Source organism: Bos indicus x Bos taurus, chromosome 8 (assembly GCF_003369695.1).
Source record: "Bos indicus x Bos taurus breed Angus x Brahman F1 hybrid chromosome 8, Bos_hybrid_MaternalHap_v2.0, whole genome shotgun sequence".
Lineage (NCBI taxonomy): Eukaryota > Metazoa > Chordata > Mammalia > Artiodactyla > Bovidae > Bos > Bos indicus x Bos taurus.
The window spans coordinates 70,881,165-70,900,610 of NC_040083.1; positions in this window are offsets into that span (position 1 = coordinate 70,881,165).

The following is a 19,446-nucleotide window of genomic DNA, read 5'->3' on the forward strand; positions in this document are numbered from 1 at the left end:
GGGTGAAATTCACAAAATTATATTTCTTTTCAAATTAGTCTATAGTTCAGACTTTCAACCCAATCTCGTTGGATTGCTGAAAGTTCATTTTTTGGTCAAATCTATTACATTTTGTTGGAAAGTAATGTTTTCTTTCCCTCACTCCAGATGTTTCTTTCCATGTGCTGAGAGACCCGCCAGTTTAACACTTTGGCCCTCCAGTGTCTTAATTTGATTGGTGCGTTTAGAAGAAGAAATTGTGCAGCAGAGCCCAGGCCTTCTGTTCTCCTTCCTTGAACCGGGAGCTGGCCACATGAGATGTGGTCTGCGCTGCTCTCAGGCTGTTGGGGGCAGTCTGTCCTGGCCCAGCTGGGATGACCAGTGATCAGTCTGTCCAGCTGAGGATTTCCTGGAATCTGAGACTTTTGGTGCTAAAACCAGGAGTCTGTCTATGACTGATTGGTCAAATCCAGACAATTTTGGGATCCAGGACTAGGAAGCCCATTTATTTTATATGTAAGTCACATACTCTTTTATCATATTTATCAGTAATCAGGGTGATAATTTAGTGTCTCATCAAAGACACTTTATAATTAAATTTTTTTTGTCTTTAGTTTTTAAAAGAATATTTATTTATTTTTATTTTTTGGTTGAGGTGGATCTTAGTTGCAGCACAAGGGATGTTCACTGAAGTTCTCAAGCTTCTTTCTAGTTGTGGTACACAGGCTTAGTTGCCCCGAGGTATAGGGGATCTTAGTTCCCTGACCAGGGATCAAACCTGGGTCCCCTGCATTAACAATGTGGATTCTTAACCACTGGACCAGCAATGTGGATTCTTAACCACTGGACCACCAGGGAAGTCTCCAAAGACAGGTTTTGACTCATTTCTCAACTGGACCAGAACTCAGGCGAGTAAGGGAGATGCTGTTCACCAGACCTGTTCAACCTGAGCCCTGGTTGCACAGTCCCCACTTACTCTTACCATGGATTGATTTGGCAGCCTTCTCAAATAATGAACCCAGATCTGAAGTTGCACTTCTCCAAGATAAACATCCCCATGGGACTCATAAGTTTGATCTAGCTGAGGTCTAAGATCAGAGTTTATTTATCTGTTTGGCTTCTGTAGTGCAATTTCTCCAAAGCACAGTGATGTTTAGATAACCAGGCCTGTAGTGATTAAAGGAGGGTCAGATCAAAGTTGGGGGAGGACAGCTGGGTGAGAGGGGGTGTAAGTAAATGAGGGAGAGAGGGGGATGGGCATCCAGACTGCTCCATCACCCTAGGAGGGCCCAGGTTGTCAGGCGATTATTGTTAGACATTCGGAGACTATCGGTTTCAGCTTAGTCTGGTCAGTCATCCTTTTCATTGTCTTGGATGTGGTCAGACTTGCTGAGAATCAGCACAAACCTTTTCCAAAAGGAAGTCATGTGAACAACCTTTGGTCTCAGTTATCTTCAGAAGAGGCTTCTTTTTTTGAGGCTCTATGGAAAGAAAGAAAGAGAGAGAAAAAGAAAGAGTGAGAGAAATAAAGAGCGAGAGAAAGAGAGAGAGAGAAAGAGAGAGAGAAAGAAAGAAATTCAGCACCCGTCCCTCTGCTTTCGGTGGGCAGGTGGGAATGAAGTACTAAGTATTTTGTCAGGAAGAGAAAAGGCAGGTCTGTGTTTTTCTCCTCTAGGCTGATTCCAGAGTCAACAAACTTATTCTACTCTAAGCCAGGACCATCCATAGAGATGGTGGTTTCTGTAATCACTGGCTTTCTAAAAGTAAGCTTTTAGGATCTTCTAGCAGTTTGTGATGTTGGAATGGCTTTAGTAACATGGTTGAATACATTCTCAGATGTAGAATGCATTTTCCAAAATGGGTCTTACAGAGGCCTATAGAAGCATTTCAGCCAGGTCCTCTGCAGAGTGATGAAATTAGAAGTTTGTTTCAGTGAACAAGCTGTGACTGTACCATTTGGAGGTTGTTAGCTTTATACCAACTTTCTGGGGTTCTAAGAGAAAGCTAAGGATTCATTCTTGTCCTTTTGATGTAACTGAGAAGAAATCAACATGCATGAAATGAGAGAAAAATACAAAGCTGTGTAATATTGTGTCGGCTGAAAAATTCCTTTAGATTTTTCCATAAGATGTTCTGGAAAAACCCAAACGAACTTTTCAGCCAACCCAATATTATTCAAACTGTAGATGCTGTAGGAACGCAAAGAAGAGAGCATCCAGGGAGCACGGGAGTGGCAGGACAAAACTTTTTGGAGAAGATGGACAGGAACTTCACCTTGAAGGATTTGGGAGGGCACGGCAGACCCCAGAAGAATATGCGTGTGCATGCTAAGTTGCTTCAGTCATATCTGACTGCTTGTGACCCCATGGACTGTAGCCCCCAGGCTCCTCTGTCCATGGGGATTGTCCAGGCAAGAATACTGGAGTGGGTTGCCTCATGCTTCTCCAGGGGATCTTCCCAACTTAGGGATCGAACCCATGTCTTTTATGTCTCCTGCACTGGCAGGTGGGCTTTTTTTTTTTAACCACTCTAGCGACCTGGGAAGCCTGGAAGGACATGAGGAAGGCTCAGAGATGGGAACATGGGGCCTGTGTGGGAACTAGACTGCTAGTCTGGGACCTGCAGGGAACAGGCTGAGGAATGCCCTGAGCAGCAAACAGAGAAGCTAAAAACAAAACAAAACAAACAGGAAATCAGGGCTAGTTGAATGTTTCTGAATAGGGGAAGTGACATGTTTGAAGAAAAGCTTTTGTGGTTTTGTGGAAATGACTTCATGACCCAAGGTTTCATGACAGTACAAGAATTTAGCCACCACCTCACTAGGCTCTGAGAAAGGAGCTGTGATTTGGCTCTGAGCTGCTGCTGCTGCTTCTTAGGTTTCATCTTTCTAATTTATAAAATGATGATGGTGGTGGTGGTGGTGGTAGTGTGGTGATGATTTTTTGTTGCCCTTTCCATGTCCAGGCATCACCAATCAGAGAGAAAATGGCCTTGTGTTGGAGCAGGTTCCTGAGTCCACCCTTAGGTCCAGGTGCTAACCTTTACTTGCTGGACCATGGGAAGTGTGGGTGTCTAGGGGAAGGTCAGAGAAGTGTTTTGATTTTTTTTCCCATTGACTTTCTGTTTTTCAATAGCTAGTACAGCTATGCTAGAGAGGACTGAACGGATATTGGCTTCCCAAGAGATTTAGTTCTTGGTGATAAGTGTGACCTCATTTCACAGCTAAAAGTAGACAATCTAAAGGCTAAATGGTATGTTATTATTATTTTTTAAATTGTTTGGCTGTGCCAGGTCCTAGTTGTGCCACTTGAGGCACGCAGAACCTTCAGTTGTGGCAGGCAAACTCGTATTTGCAGCATGTGGGATCTAGTTCCTTGACCAGGGATTGAACCCAGGTCCCCTGTTCTGGGAGCTTGGAGTCTTAGCCACTGGACTAGCAGGGAAGTCCCTAAAAGTATGTTCTATATCATACAGCAACAGGAAATAAAAGAAACAGTTCTGTATTAGATTTACCCCTTTGCCCATGGCTCCATTTTTTTTTATTCAAGTGTTGTTGATTTACTATCTTGTGTTAGTTTCAGATGCACAGCATAGTGATTCAGTATTTTTGGAGACTATATTCCATTGGAGGTTATGACAAGATGTTGAACATAGTTCCCTGTGTTGTACAGTAAATCCTTGTTGCTTATTTGCTGCATGTATAATAGTTTATATCTGTTTATCCCATACTCCTAATTTGTCCCACCCCCCTTAGTTATCCATAAGTTTGTTTTCTGTGTCTGTGAATCTGTTTCTGTTTTGTATATACGTTCATTTGTATTATTTTTTACACTTCACATATAAGTGATATCACATAGTATTTGTCTTTCTCTGCCTGACTTATTTCACAAGTATAATGTTCTCTAAGTCTATTCATATTGCTGCAAATGGCAACATTTCATTCTCTTTTATGACTGAGTAATATTCTGTTGTATATAAAAATATATATTAATATCACATCTTCTTAATCCAATTGCCTATTGATGAGTACTTGGTTTGCTTCTTGACTGTTGTAAATAATGCTGCTATGAACACTGGGTACATGCATCTTTTTGAGTTAGTGTTTTCATTTTTTCTGGATATATATATATATCCAGGAGTGGGATTGTTGAATTATATGATAACTAATTTTAGTTTTTTGAGGAACCTCCACACCATTCTCCATAGTGACTGCACCAATTTATAGTCCCACCAACAGTGTAAGAGGGTTTCCTTTCTTCCACACACCCTTCTCCAACATTTATTATTTGTAGACTTTTGGTAATAGCCATTCTGACAGGTGAGAGGTGATACCTCATTGTGGTTTTGATGTGCATTTTTCTAATAATTAGCAATACTGAGCACATTTTCATGTGCCTGTTGGCCATCTATATGTCTACTTTGGAAAAATATCTGCTCAGGTCTTCTGCCCATTTTTGGATTTGGTTGTTTGTTTTTTTGATATTGAGTGGTATGAGCCGTTTATATATTTTGGATATTAACTCCTAGTTGGTCAGATCATTTGCAAATATTTTTTCCTAGTCCATAGTTGTCTTTTTGTTTTGCTGCTGGTTTCCTTTGCTGTACAAATGCTTTTCATCTTAGTTAGGTCTCATGTAAAAATGTTTGCTTTTATTTCTTTTGCCTCATAGCTTCTGCTTTTATCATGGTAAAAGATTTTCTGAATTTGAAATCTTTTTCAGAAAAAAAGGTTGAATGGAACAGGGGAGGGGAACAGAGCTGGATAAAAGAAAAGACTACTGTAGAGCAGTGGAGTAACTGAGTATTCTCAATCCACAACTAATTGCAAAGTGGAAAACTTCAGTCTGCCCGAAAGCCAGTCCCTTGGGAGATATTTGTGCTGGTGAAAAACTCTTTGACAGGTCTTGAATCTAATCCTTGAGTGGATAGATGAATGATGAGTGAGTGAGAAAAGCACCAGGAGCCTGGAGGGAGAGTGATGAGACTCAAAAGTTATAGCTGTAGTTCTACCGTGTGGACCCCAGGAAAAATGTGCCTTTTTGAAACTCATTTCCTTGCTTCTAAAATGAGGATAAGGAGAACCTCCCTGGTGGTCCAGTGGCTGGGACTCCCTGCTTCCAGTGCAGGAGGCGTGGGTTTGATGCCTGGTCGGAGAACCAAGATCCCACATGCTGCATGGTGTGGCCAAAGAAAGTAAAACCCCCCAAACAAAACTGCTTAAAATAAAATGGAGATAAGTATTCCTTTGCAGGAGGTTGTGAGATCTAATGAGAGGGTGCCTGTGTATGGGTCTTTATGAGTATTAAAACTTTGTGCAAAAGAAGCTTCTTGAGTCTTTCCACTCTGGCTTACTTTGTAACTTTCTGTGTGTTTTCCAGGTAACCAATTAGCTTTCAGTCAGTGGAGTTGCCTGCTTTTCCTCCAGTGGGTCTTTCCCCCGTGGCAGAGCAGTTGAAGTAGGTGTCTGCCAGCCCTGGGACTGTTTCCTAGTGGGCCTGTGTTGGGGAGGGGAGCTCAATGCCTGTGGGGGCTTTTTGGACAGTTATCAGCAGTCAAATCCTGGTACCTGATGTTCCCTGGGGCCTCAGTGGCATGGACACCTGAGAAAAGAGACTTGATGATGATAATCCTGTCACATCTGACCACTGACAAAGAGCCTGAGTTTCTCCTGGTTAAATGGTCCCCCAAACCTGGATGATCCAGGAGGTGAGCTGGAAATTAGCTGGACCTCCCCCCCACCAGCACTGAGTCATGAGCAGCCAGAACATCCTCCTGTCCCAGGGCTAGATGTGAGCTGGGGTCAGGATTGTTCTTACTTCAGTTTCCTTTCCTCTCTTAATCATTTCCAGGCAGCCCTCTCCCTGACATGAGGAATATGGCCTCTGTTTATGGAACTTGTGGACAGGCTTAGATTTTGGGATCCTAGGCCACTCGTCATTAGGTTGATGACACCCAATCAAGGATCTACGTAAATGCCAAGCAAATTGCAGAGGAACTTGCATTTGCAACTAGAATGTTGCAGTTCACATTGTTGCTGTCACAGTACCTGTGAGCTCTTGTGGACATGGGGCAAGCCTGGCTGGCTACTCAGAACTTTGTGAACTGCATGTTCTGGTCTTAGAATGAGAACAACAATCTTTGTCCACCTCCGCCCAGGATTTGTCGTAAAGATCAAATGAGATACTGGATGGTGTGACGAAGCACTTTTAAAATGTCAAGAGTGATACAGAGCATGAGCTGAGTGCTCTGTGCTGTACAGCAAGTTCCCACTAGCTATATATTTTACATATGGTAGTATATTTATGGGGCTTCCCAGGTGGCTTGAGTGGTAAGGAACATGCCTGCCAATGCAGGAGATATAAGAGATGTGGGTTCAGTCCCTGGGTTGGGAAGATCCCCTGGAGAAGGAAATGGCTACCCACTCCAGTATTCTTGCTTGGAGAATCCCATAGACAGAGGAGCCTAGACCGCTATAGTCCATAGGGTTGCAAACAGTCAGACATGACTGAAGCAACTTAGCAGTGTACAAATGTCAATCTCAATCTTCCAATTCATTTCACCCGTCCCTTCCCGTCTGTGTCCACATGTCTGTTATCTACATCTGCATCTCTGTTCCTGCCCTGCAAATAGGTTCATCTGTACCATTTTTCGAGATTTCACGTACATTCAATAATATATGATATTTGTTTTTCTCTGCTGACTCACTTCGTTGCACAGCAGAAACGAACACAATATTGTAAAGTAATTATATTCCAATAGAAACATACTCAAACGCTTAGAAAAACATCTTATGGTTAACAAGGGAAAACCTGGGGGCCTGGGAAGAAGGCATAAATTAGGACATTGGGATGAACATCTATACACTAATAAATATAAAACATTATCAACAGGGGAGTACTATATGGCATAGGGAACACTACTCAGTACACTGTAAGAATTTACATGGGAAAATAATCCAATAAAGAATAAATACATGTATCTGTACAATTAAATAATGTTGTTATACACCTAAAACAAGCACAGCATTGTAAATCAACTATGTCAACAACAGCTTTGTGCTCATCATGTCTGACTCTTTGCGACCCTTTGGACTGTAGCCAGCCAGGCTCCTCTGTCCATGAAGTTTTCCAGGCAAGAATTCTAGAGTGGGTAGCCATCCCCTTCTCTAGGGATTCTTCCCCGTCCAGGGATTGAATCCATGTCTTCTGCTTCTCCTGCATTGACAGGCAGATTCTTTACCATCAAGCCACCTGGGAAGCCCCATAACTATACTCCAATATAAAATAAAAGTTTAATTAAAAAAAAGAGTGGTATAATGTAAAGTCTTTTTGTTCCTGTACCATAAGAGGGATACTTGGGGAAAGAGAAGCACTGACCCCCCTCAGACTCTACTATTGTGAAATTTGGTGGGTATTGTCAGGTTCCTAGGGTATAGCTGGGTCACCATGGCTGTTCCCCAAACCTCTGGGAGCTATACTCAACTTGATGGCAAGCAGTTAGTTGGGGAGACACAGAAGGAAGTGGCTTAAGCAACTTGGCTTTTAAACACACCTGGAAGTTATTCCTGTTGCTGGGCCAGGGGTGGGATTCCTGCTGCTTTTTTCTTTTCCTTTCCGGGCTGGTCTTTGTGTATACAAATGTTTCTTTAGGGACTTGGAGGATGGAGTGGTAAGAACCAGCATGGAGGCAGCCCAGTATCTGAGTTATTTGTGTCCTAATCTAGAGAGAACTGATAGCTTTTAAGGAAGGGGAGCTGGTTTGTGTGTTACTGGCCACTCCACATACCTGCCCTTAATCCTGTTTCCAGAAAAGGGACAATTTCTCTGCTCCCAGAAAGTGCCAGAGAGGCACCATCCCCTGGGTTGGCTCAGGGGTGTGTCTCAAAATAATGTCTTGGCATTATTTTATGTGCTAGGTTGGGCCAAAATCTACCAAGTTGCCTTTCCTTCGTGTATTCAAAAGGATATGAAATCCATGTTTAAGGTTTATTAACACTCATTCATCGTGGACCATTTGGCAAGAGTTTTTATCCAAGAATGATTTCCTGCCTGGGGATGAGGCCCATCCAAGGCACTGGATTTTACCCCTTGTTCTGTTCATCTTGCTGGGTGACCTGAGCTAAACTATTTATTCTTTCTGTTACCCATAACTTCAGCCTTGAAAGAGGATGTCCTTTTAATTTTAAAAACAAAAATGAAACAAAACCCCAAACTCTCTAATCTTCCAAAACAGAAAAAAAAAATGTGCCTTTTGAAAAGAGGAAATTACTTTTTATTAGGTGTAAAAACCAACAAAAAAGCTCCCAACATCCCCAAAGTTCTGGGAGTTGCCATGAACCGCTGACCCCATTCCGTTAGGTTGGCAAACAGTCTCCCCCCAGCCCGCCATCCAAGCAAAACCTTGAGCTTGTGCCATGAAACAGCCTCGCCTCCCGTCACATCCAGAGATGTTTCTATATCCTCCCCAGGGTGCCGGCCTAGTCTTGTGTAAGGGACATTCATTGGCACGTTGATAAAATATGCTGGAGTGGACTTGAGGGACAATCGTGTAATCACATCATTTGAGAAACGAGGAAACTGCAGTTCAAAAAGGGAATCGTTTGCCAGTTCTGTGTGGGTTTGTTGGAAGATCTGAGGCTGGAACCTCATCCTTCAGAGCAGTATGGACTCTTCCCATGAAGTCCTAGAGACTTAAAGATATTCCCAGTGGCAGCCATAGCCATTGCTTACCTAGTATTAGGTGTGTTTCCCTATATCCCCCAGTAGTCTGCTTGGGGATTCGTGAATAGATCTGGCCAATGGGCTCTTGGCAGACCTCCACAAAATTTGACAAGAAGCAAACTTTTGTTGTGTTAAGCCACTGAGATTTCTGAGTCATCTTTGTTATTGTGGCATAACCTAACTTTTCCTGATCTACACACTTATCAACTTGGGAAAGTTGTCCCAGGAAAACTGACTCTTTGAAGGTGGTAGAAGGTCTCATCCAAAGGGTGATGTCTTTTGTCACCTGGGAGGTGGTAGAGTAGACCAGTTTTGAGACAAACATTGCTTTTACAGGCTTGGGAATCTGGCTGCTAGAGTGTGTCTCTAAGATCCATCACTTGTTAGCTGTTTGACTTTTGAGTCATTTACCTAATCATTGTTCCTCGGTTCCTCCTCTGTAAAGTGGAAATATTAACAATGACTCTATCATTGACTTGTTGGGAAGGTTAGATGAGGTAGCATATGGAAAACCCTTATCATAGTGCCTACCGCAGAGTGAGCTTTCAATGTGTTAGGTCGTGTTATTTACTGAACATATGTACTCTATAAAAATTGCTGTACTGGACTTTTCATGCTATAGGAGTGAATTGACTGTCTTCAAGGTACTTGTTATTAAACAGCAGCTAGATGCGTATCTACATAAGATAAATCTTAGTTGAGAAGCATGGAAAATATGGGTTCTCTGGGTCCCATTATTCTTTTTAAGAAGATATATTTAAATAGACTAATTGCTATTTTTAAAATAATTTAATTAATTAATTTATTTTTGGCTGTGCTGGGTGTTCACTGCTGCCCGGGCTTTTCTCTAGTTGCAGCAAGTCGGGGGTTACTCTCTAGTTGCCGTTCGGGGCTTCTCTTCGTGGTGGCTTCTCTTGTTGTGGAGCACGAGCTCTAGGGTGCACCGTTTTCAGTAGTTATGGCTCCCTGGCTCAGTGGTTGCAGTTCCCGGGCTCTAGAGCATGCACAGGCTCAAGAGTCGTGGTGCCTGGGCTTAGTTGCTCTGTGGCGTGTGGGATCTTCCAACATCAGGGATCCAACCTGTGTCTCCTGCATTGGCAGACAGTTTCTTCACCATTGAGTCGCCAGGGAAGCCCCGGGTCCCATTTTTGGAAGATCTGCACTAGGGGGTCCAAATAACAACCTCTTTCGGTGACACTGTCACTCAGTATCTGAGGTCTCCAGGATGGTGCTGGAGAATTCGTCACAGAGAAACCAATTCCATGTCAGTATTCACCAACCTTTGCTTTTACCAAAAGAGTGGTATTTGAACTTGGGTTATGTGACAGCCAATATGAGAAGAAGATTTCAAAATACCTAAGGGCTATGGTTGAAATTAATGAGTACTCTTCTCTGGGGGAAAAAAATTCTTACAAGGGAAAAATAATAAAACACTACATAAAACTTTGGTTCCAAATAAATGGATCACATACCCTGGCTCTACTAAATGCCTCCAGAAATATTTATTTATTAAAAAACATCAACTACTCAACTGCTGTGAGGCAGGGGTTGATCTGGGAGCCAGGGCAGGAATGCAAGGGTTAGGACCGCCAGTTCAGTGTACCTTGCGTGTTTTTTGGGACAGCCTGTGCTCTATTTTCTAGCATTTCCTCTGGCCAACACGCCCATCATAATGACTCTTAGGAATCCTTACTCTTGGTTTTAGTTATTTTCTAAGAATGAAAAGGAAGGAAAAAACAAAACAACATCAGAAATACCCTGGGTCTTAATTTCTAGAGTGGAGATTGTGACCTGCAGAAGATTTTCCTTTGTTTCTGTCATGTTCTATCACAAACTTGAAATCACTCCAAAAGGAGGAATGGGTTTTCAGTTCCTCTTGTATGTAGGGTAATTTTTTTTTTTTTAAATAGGAAAAGCCCAGTTGTGACTAATGACCCAAGTGGGGTTATTCCTCCCTACACTCCCCAGCAATATCCTCTGTCTTGTGAGCCAACTTGTCAGAAATAGTCACAACCTGGGCATTTTCATCAGATTAAAAACAATCTGTTTATGAGGTGGGCTTTGAATGTGTCTTCCTGCCTCAGTTTCTTTCTGAGAGGTTATTTTCTAACTACATATGAAAAATGGCTATCCTTTGGGGGAGGTTGTTAGAAGATATATCTGAAATGGGAAAAGTGTCATAAAAATGAGAAAATAGTGCTTTCCACATTCTAGAACATTTTCAATTTCACGGTGTCATTTGATTTTGATAACATCTCTGTGAGTTGAGGGGAATAGACATTTTATTTATTAATTTTTTTGAAATAGACATTTTAATTCCGATCTTCTGGACAAAAAAAGTGAAGCAAGGAGTACCTCAGGAACTTAGGAAATCATTGCAAGTCAGGACCAAAACCTAATGCAGTGTTCCCAAGTGATAATAAGGAACACATAGCTCTTTCTAGACTCTCAGGAGACTTGTGCTTAGTTCCTGATCTGCCACTAAATGGGAGTGTGACTTTTAACAGATCGCTTAAAATTCTTGACCTGCCATTGTTTTCGTTTATGCAATGATAGGGTAGATGAATGCCTTGTAAAGTCCCAACACTCTGTGTTTCTTTCCACCCTATAAAGTGGTTTTGAGTGGGTGTACATGTGGGGATTGAAGGCATTACTGGGGAGTAACACACGGCAACTTCCAGAAGAATGGAAAATCCAGTTATCATGCCTGGAAGAGGCTGGGATCTGCATTTTCTATCTTTCCAAGATGCTTGGCCTCTGAGAGATGCCCATCATGCTAGGTGTGGACAAGATGGTGTTGACCAAAAGCAGAAAGAGGAGTAATGCTTTTGTATTTTACCCATTTCCAACGGATATACCAGAGCTGGAGAATGAAAGGTGCCATTAGAAGTAAGGATTGTTTATTTATTTGTTTTCATGTGTGTAGCATAGACATTTATTACAATAGAAATTGACAAATCAAGGGTTCTAATAACAACTGTGTAAATAGACCAAATTGTTTGTTTGAGCCTAATTCCCCCAAAGTTATACTTGGAGGAGAAAGGGATTAACAGGTACAAACTATAATGTATAAAGTAAGTTGCAAGGATATACTATACAACATGAGGAATTAGCCAATAGTTTATAATGACTGTAAATGGAGTATAACCTTTAAAAATTTTGAAACACTATATTGTACACCTGTAGCATATAATATTGTACATCAACTATACTTTAATAAAAAAGTTATACTTTTCAGAGGTAAGGTAAGGGTTTTGTTAAGCAATATGTACATGACTGTTTCTTCCATTTTAATGCAAATTAGTGACTATTTCAAAAGAGTGTATTGGCTTGGCTGGAAGACCAGAAAGGAACCTGCGTTTGGCAGGAGGAAATTCAGACTGCAAACAAGGGTTACTTCCATTGTGGGAACAGAATGGAAGCACTAAGGGACTTCATTTTCTTTCCCCCCTTAATAAATGCTTATATTTGTCTTATTGGCAGACGTTTATCTTCCCCTGGATCTCCTTGAGCCTTTGAGAAATATTGAGATGATATAACAAAGGACATGTCCTCCAAAGATAAGTGCCTGCTTTTTAATAAAGAACTGCTCTCAAGTAAAATGGTGGAATGAAAATAGCATGAAAGGGTCCAAAGAAAAATTTCTCTTTTGTTTTGATCGGCACTATGAAGTTGGTGCCAAAGGGTGAGGCTCTTCTGTGTCCAGGGTGGGGCAGATGAGAGGCCACAGAGCAGAGTCAAGGCTAGCTGGGCGTTTGTCTTCATCTACCATTTATGCCCTGATGTGGCTGTGTGAGCTTAGGTAAGTCATTCTTCTCACTAAGCCTCAGCATACTCAACCGTACAATGAAGGATCAGAGAAATGGTGTTCAATTTCCTACAAAGAAATCTTGAATCTCCATGCAGCTCATTGAAATTGCTTTTTTTTTTTTTTTTTTTAACCAGATGCTCCTTTCTATCATTCCTCAATGATTCCCCTCCTGGGATAAGCTCATAACCTCTCAGAAAGGCTTCCCCAGGGGGGCTGGGTAATGCTGCCTGGACAGCTTTGAAAATGGGGTACATTCTCCTTTACCTTTGGCCTTTGAGTAGGTTTATTTTTTAAAAAGTTATATTTCAAAATAATGTTTTTCTTTCTTTTTTGTTTTTTATTTTTATTTTTTTTGCTGTGCCCCAGGGCATGCAGGATTTTATTTCCCCAACCAGGGATGAAATTGTGCCGCCTGCAGTGAAAGCTTGGAGCCCTAACCAGTGAATCAGTGAGCCTTAGGGAATTCCCCATTGAGTAGGTTCTTGCTTGGAGCAGGGAGTGGCTGAAATCTCTGGTTGCAGATATCCAAGAGGGCTCAGAAGCATTTGAATGATCTCAGTCATTGGTTAACAAATTAAAGCCAAAGAAAACTGACCCCCTGGTCCTCACCCTAGTTCCAGGGAATCCCTAGGGGTGGTGCTTGAAATCTATATATTTAAATAAGTTCTGCAGGTGGGGGCCAACTGCCATCTTAAATCATCTCTTGGGTTCTCTTCTGAGATACAAAATGTTTTTAACATAGCTCTTAATGTTGAGGTGAGAAGGGACTAGCCAAAAAGTTGACCACCACCCCATCTTGCCGCCTTATCTCACACTTTAAGCTGATTTCTCAGAGCCCCTCACCACACCAGTACTGACTCACCTGGTCTCTGTGATCATGCCCCACATCAAATGTTATTTGCCCTCCTTTTGGACTTTTCAAGTTCACCCACTTTTTGTTGTTGTTTATATCAGCTCAAGTCCTCTTCCTGCAAAATACCATCTTTGTTCACCCAGCCCAAATTTAGTATCCTATTTTATACCCCCTCTGAAATCCATTCTCTGTTCCACTAACCAATATGGTAGCCACAAGCCATATGTGGTTGTGGCTGAGCACATAAGATGTGCTTTGGTACATTCACACACTGTCTTTCATTGTATATGCTTTGGTGAGCTCAGTCAGGCTAGTAAGCCTGCCTTCTGGAGCCAGAGCTCATAGAGGACAAGTGTCCAGGGCATATCTTTTTTCTGGCATCTTCCTTGGTGTTAAGCACAATACTATCACAAAGAGGAGCATCCGGTGGTCCTTTCTCCCGGGACCAGCTGACCCATCTACAGAACCAGAAGTCAAACTTGTAAGAAGGCTGTTGGTGGCTGAATGGAGACACGGATGACAGGTGGAGATAGCTATGGAGGTGAGACACTTGCCTTTATCGTGTCCAAAGACGCATATGTTTAGTGCCTGAATGACAGCACAGGGCATGCCTCATTCTCTTCCTGGCAACTGCAGCCCTTGCCCTTCTCCCATATAGGCGCATGATGACCCTTTTCCCCTGCAAGGATGATGTTGATGTTTGTTGTAATTTGGCTTCCCATGACTTAAAAGAAGGTGAAGGTCGAGCCTTAATATTGTGATTTAGCACATGATTAAGTACGTTGGTTCTGATCTGCATTGTCTGGTATGGTAGCCGCTAGCAACAGATGGCTATTGAAATTTAGGTGAATTAAAATGAAGCAAAAATTTAAAATTTAGTCATCCAGGTGTACCAAGTACATCTCACATATGGTTTGTGGCTACTATTGGATAGTGGAACACATGACACTTCAAACATTGCAGAAATTTCTATTGGACAGTGCTGATACAGACTGTCTGGGTTCAAACCTCTGCTCATATGTGATGTGATTTTGAATAAACTACTTAGTTGTTCAGTGTCTCAGTTCACTCATTTATAGGGTAGAGAAAATAATAGTACCAGCTTCACACAATTGTTAAGGTTCAAATAAGATAATCCATATAAATGGTGTGGCAGAAACATAACACTCAAGATTAGCTGTTAAACAACATGGCTTCTCGTGCTGGCTCTATTGTTTCTGAGACTTCTCTCCCCACCGCAAAGGATGATTTTGGTGCCAAACATTGGGAGCTTCTCGACACATACTCATTATATGTACGAAGTGTTAACTTCTGTGGGAACAAAGGGTTCCATGGACAGAGAGTTAGGAGGTTACTTGGCACAGCTAGTCCTGTTGAGTCAAGACTGAGTTTTCTCTGCCTACGTGCAGTAACTTGGATCTGCCTTTGAACCAGAGGACATTTGATGCTTTCACCTTTTCTGAAAGGACAGAAATTTCCCTGATTGTGGGCGTTCAGCCAAGGGTGAGCACGTCTTGACCCTCTCTGGGTTCTTTCTCTCTCTTTTTCCCCCACGCTGAAAGCATATTCCCTCTGAAGAGGAAGTTTGTTTTCTGTGTCCTGGAAATGTCAGGCTCCCCAGAGGGCTAAAGGGTGGACCTGTCTCAGTGAAATGTCTCTTCCTCTGATGCAGTGGGTGACCCCCTGCTTTCTTGAATGACATCAGCCGAGCGGTAATCAAAGTACTCACGCCTGACTCACCATGGACTGTGGAGAATTGACTTCCAGCATAGCGGGGTGGGGGTGCGGTGGAGGAAATGGCCCTTGGCATGTGAATGACTTCTTGACTTTTGACTCAGACCTCAATTGTGCTCAGGCCTCGGCAGTCCCCTGCTTTCCCTGAGCATCTGTTTATTGCCTTGAAGCTTCTTGACTTAATTCTTTGCCTGGTTTACAGTAAGCCTACCCTGGGTTTCACAGGTCACTGCAGAAGAGCTGAGCAGTTTGCATCAGCAGGGAGCCAGAATGCTAGGACACTTGCAGAGTGTGCCTTGAGGCTGGTCTTCGCATTGTAAGTTCCCATCAATACACAGGAGCTAGAGTCCATCAGCTGATGCATTTTGGCATTTGGTCGTGACTTACGTGAGGGAGAGAAGGCAGTGTTTGAGACTTCAAGGGCTGATCTAGCATGAGGGAGCTAACCTTGACTTACTTTCAGAAGCCCAGAGATATCAGCTATTTCCCAGCCTCTGAGTCGTCTAATCTCCCTAGTAATTATAACTCATTGTTCCTCTGACTTCCTTTTCCATAGGACAGTGTCTGGGGTGGACTTGTCCTAGGGCAGGGCTTCCAGAAGCAGTCCTAGAGAGGGCTCAGACATGTGCTCTAAGATTTTCTCAGAGCTCCTTAAAGTCTGACTGATGAATTGTCTGAGAGCCAAACCGAGATGAGCAAAAGTGAAAATTCATTTACCGTTGGGCCTCTTTCTCTGCTGAAACCACGGAGTGCTCACCACCTCATCCATCATTGTAATGCAGCGCTCAAGATAATTTTCCTCTTGCTTTCTAGAGCATAGCGAGATAGGCCTTTTCACTCTCGGGTACACTTCCTTCTAAATATTGTTTTTTTAGGGACACTTTTAATATAATGTCAAAGTTCTAGCAAAGTTGCAGGAATATACACCTTTCCTTACTGATTCATTCCCTGTTGACAGTTTCCCCATTTTCTATTTTGCTCTATCATGTCTGCCTCTTTCCCCCTCTCTTTCCATCTTTATTTTTCTGTTTTTACCCCTGAACTTTTGAAAGTAAATTAGAAACATTGTGCCTTTTTCTTCTTAAATACCTGTCTGTATTTTCTTTAAAAAAAAGGATATTCTCTTACATAAGTATAGTGTAGTTACTAGAAAATGCATAAAGTTTTTAAAGACAACAAATGTTCTCCATACCTTTCTTAAAGAGTGTGTGCTTAGTTGCTGAGTCATGTCCTACTCTTTGCGACCCCATGGACTGTAGCCCGACAGGCTCTTCCTTCCATGGGATTCTCCAGGCAAGAATACTGGAGTAGGTGGCCATGCCCTTCGAATCCACGGATCGAACCCAGGTATCCCGCATTGCAGGCAGATTCTTTACTGTCTGAGCCACCAGGGAAGCCCATACTTAAAGAGTGTATTACTGTAAACAAAACAAAACAAAACAAAGCTACCCACCTTCCCTGAATCTCCAGAAACACAGGTATTTAGGCCATTTTGTGTATATGCTGTGATGTTGGAAGTTGTAAATGGTATAAGGAAAGATTAGAAATAGTCCCTGTCCTAACTGAGGAAATAAGATGGATGAAAAGTTAAAAAATAAGTGGAAGATTTAAAAAGAGCCTATTAATTGGTTAAATCCAATTATTTTTTCTTTGAGAAAAATAATTTAAAATACCCTTGAAATCACCATGAAAAAATGGTAAGTGCAACATTAAAATAATTATTTAACTTTATTTTTAGGCCATATAAATTCCTTAGCTAATAGCAAAATTGGAGAAGGATTTCGAGATAATTGACAGTAAAGTTTTAATTGAATTGAATTTTTTCATACTTCAATAAAATTAGGGTATTGAGCAAAAAATTATTGTTTTAGTAGACAAAGTCTTCAGTTGCAAAAGCAGAGGAAATCTGTACTAAAACTCATTTGTAATATTTAAGTATTAAAGAATTATAGAAAGGTTGACTACGTCCTCTTTATTTTTGCAACACTTCCTAGCTCTGTACCAGGCACATGCAAGATAATTGTAAGACTTTGTTTGATGAAAAGCAGTGGAGCAGGAGACATAGAACATGAATGCATATCCCAGGGGCAAGAGTCTTGGATTATTCATTTTTATCTCCAGAAGAAAAGATGCTGCCACAGGATTAGAATCCAGTGGAAATGTATATATTTTTTAGTTAAAATTTTCAACACATCTCCCTTGTTTAGTGAGACTGTGAAGAAAAGATGTCTGGGACAGGTTTTGTACTCACTGTTGCCAAGACTCATATGCTGACTGTCCTGACCCACCTGTAGGCCTGGGATAGGCAGTAGGAATGAATTATTATTATTTTTTGACTGCACCATGTGGGATCTTAGTTCCCTGACCAGGACTCGAACCCATGCCTCCTGCATTGGGAGTGTGGCATTTTAACTACTGGACTCCCATGGAAGTCCAGGAATGTGTTATATGAAGCTGAGATAGTTTCAACCTCATACACTGTAGCCCACCAGGCTCTTCTATCTGTGGGATTTTCCAGGTAAAAATACTGGAGTGGGTTGCCATTTCCTCCTCCAGGGGATCTTCCTGACACGCCACAACAAAGATCAAAGATCCCACATGCCACAGGCACAGTGAAAATAAGTAAATATCTAAAGAAATGTAGATGGAGGAAAATGTATAATTACACTGGGTAGTCTCACTTTAAAAACGTGACCTTGAATCTAAAGTGGACTTAACGCTGAGGAACAATCTTATTCTTCACTCCTGGTTATCTCATTCTCTCACTTTTCCAGAATTTCTTCACAATCTGTCACAGTCTCATCCCACACACTCCCTCCCATGCAACTTAATTTTTAATTGAATTTTATCAAAGTAAATCATGTACATAGTTTAAAAGTCAATAAATAACATTAGACATATAATGAAAACAACAGTTCTTTGCCAAATTTGTGTTCTTATCCTCATATTCTTGAGGTGATACTTTCTTTTTTGTCAGGGGGCGGGTTGCACTTTGAGGCATATGGAACTTCCCTGACCAGAGATAGAACCCATGCCCCCTGCAGTGGAAGTGCCAAGTCTTAACCACTGGACCACCAGTTTTTGTTTGTTTTGTTTCCTTCTCCCAGTGAAAGTCCATGATTATATTAGTACTTCTTGTTTTATCAATGACATATTGACTTTACACACACATTCTCACACAGACACACACACTTGTACATGCACACACATGTTTCTTCTCCCATCACTCCCTCTTTAATATTGTTTTCTTAAAAGTTTTGGTTAAATCATTCCCCAGTGGTTACACTATCATTGCTGTGTAACTAATATTCACAGCTGAGCTTCATCTATGCCAGGACACCATTTCTTCTTTTTGATAAAAATGAATTTTTCTCTGAATTATTGTCACTTTTTTATTCACCAAGTTTTATTTGTTCTAATCATTAATCTCTCCAACTTTCCTCTAAAACATGTCAGAGAAGCTTCTCTGACTATTCCAGGTTTTCTATTATTTTAATTTTTTCTTGACAGCCTCCTTCAGGGAACCTCCCTCCCCTGTTCCAGTCCAGCTGGTTTCTTTCCGGGCTCCTGCAGAATTGCCATCTGGGGCCACTCTTCATTACCATTTTGTGGGGTCCTTCATCTCTCTTATGTTAAAGCCCTGCTACTAAGATCCCACATTTTCCTTTCTAGCCTAAGTCTTTTCTGTGAGGTAGTGAATCATCCAGTAGTTTCCCAAGAAAGGTACCTGGGAAGACAATTTTGGGGGCATACTGAAAACAAGAAATATCTTTATTTTACCCACATACTTGATTGATAGTTTGGTTGAATTGCTGTTGTTGAATTTGTTAAGTTGTGTCCAACTCTTTGCAACACTTTGGACTGTAGCCTGCCGCCCTTCTCTGTCAGTGGGATTTCCCAGGCAGGAATACTGGAGTGGGTTGCCATTTCCTTCTCCAGGGGATCTTCCTGACCCAGGTATTGAACCCAAGTCTCCTGCCTTAGCAAATGGATTCTTTACCACTGAGTCACCAGGGAAGCCCATTGGCTGGATACTTAATTCTAAATTAGAATCAATTTTCTCTCCCATTTTGATGGTACTGCTACACTGTTTTCTAGCTACTAGTGTTGCTAATAAGAATTTTAATGATGTTGATACATGTCTTGTAAATGAACCCATTATTACTCTCCACATAATTTTAGGTTCTCATTTCTGGTATTCATAAAAGTGACATGATGAACATTTTCAGTCCTGGAAATTATTATTATTACAGTTGTTGTTGTTGTTCAGTCACTCAGTCGTGTCTGACTCTTTTTGATTCTTTGTTATTATTGTTTAATTGCTGCTCTTTTCCTACTTTCTCTTTCTA